At 39.1% G+C, this 1,521-nt stretch overlaps 1 pseudogene; it reads left to right on the forward strand.

Annotated features, from left to right (window-relative positions):
• Positions 1-756: 756 nt before the first annotated feature.
• Positions 757-1,226, forward strand: LOC109393989 (60S ribosomal protein L23a pseudogene; annotated as a pseudogene).
• Positions 1,227-1,521: the final 295 nt, after the last annotated feature.

Consider the following 1,521-nt stretch of genomic DNA (forward strand, 5'->3'; position numbering starts at 1 on the left):
AAAAAACACCTGGAAGATAAAATAAAAGGAATTTGATAATGGGCTCAGTAAATAGGATGAAGAGGGGGGAGACACCTAGGAGGACACCTATGTATTTCACTAGATATCAGGACAGTATACGGTGCCATTCACTGAAAGAGAGGACACAGGAAGAGAAGCAGTTCTTTTGGACCTAAGCATCATACCCTACAAAAATATATTCTTGAAAAGACAGCACAACTCATTTTCTGGAGCAAGAACAATTCTGAAACACAGTTGATTACATACACAATAGCTAAATTTTCTGGGTGGAATATTTTAGTCCATTGGTAGGAAATCCATTAAAATCAAATTACTGCCTCATGAAATCTCTAAGCAATGAACTCTAAGGGGAAAAGAATAGCCAAGCAAGCTAAACAATACACAATGATAAAGGCTTATCCTGGCTCAGATGACAGCATCATGTGATCTTTTTCAAATGATTCATCCCTGTCGCTTTATCCGAAAAAGGAATACATGAATAGCAGCCTTACTCCAAATGAAAGACAGATTCAGTCCTTCTAAACTGATATTTCATCTGTGAAGTTAGTTATTCATCCCAATGTGGATTTTTCTTTTTACCTGAATTATCCAACTTAACTATCTACTTTCATCAAATCACCTAAATAATTGCAAATTGTCCTCAGTTTATGTTGATTTACCAATTGAAAGTTCATTTTCTATCGCACTGTTTCCATTTTTATTTCCAATTCTTAAAAACTTAAGCTTTTCACAAAGATGGCGCCAAAAGCGAAGAAGGAAGCCCCTGCCCCTCCGAAAGCCAAAGCAAAAGCAAAAGCTTTGAAGGCAAAGAAAGCAGTCCTGAAAGGCATCCACAGCCACAAAAAAAAGAAGATCCGCATGTCACCCACCTTCCGAAGGCCCAAGACACTGTGGCTCGGAAGGTAGCCTAAATATCCTCAGAAGAGCACCCCCAGAAGAAACAAGCTTGACCACTATGCCATCATCAAGTTCCCCCTAACCACCGAGTCGCCATGAAGAAGATAGAAGACAACAACACACTTGTGTTCATCATGGATGTCAAGGCCAACAAGCGCCAGATCAAACAGGCTGGGAAGAAGCTCTGTGACATTGACGTGGCCAAGGTCAACACCCTGATCAGGCCTGATGGAGAGAAGAAGGCATATGTTCGGCTGGCTCCTGACTATGATGCTTTGGATGTTGCCAACAAAATTGGAATCATCTAAACTGAGTCCAGCTGGCTAATTCTAAATATAAATTTTTTTTGCTGTACATGTTTCTTTATGTTGATTNAAAATCAAATCTCTATATCGGTACCTACTTATAAAACTGTAAAGCATATTTAATACTATATCTCAACCAGCATGCTTGCTTGTGAGTACAAAGGCAAGGCCTTGTTCACTTTGACTTCCATAAGACGATTGTCCATTTGCTAAACATAGAAACTCAAGACTATGTCAGCGTTATTCCCATTGTTGCAGAATTTCATGAATCAACATTACACCTGATCCACATATTAAC

Source organism: Hipposideros armiger, unplaced genomic scaffold, assembly GCF_001890085.2.
Source record: "Hipposideros armiger isolate ML-2016 unplaced genomic scaffold, ASM189008v1 scaffold_403, whole genome shotgun sequence".
NCBI lineage: Eukaryota > Metazoa > Chordata > Mammalia > Chiroptera > Hipposideridae > Hipposideros > Hipposideros armiger.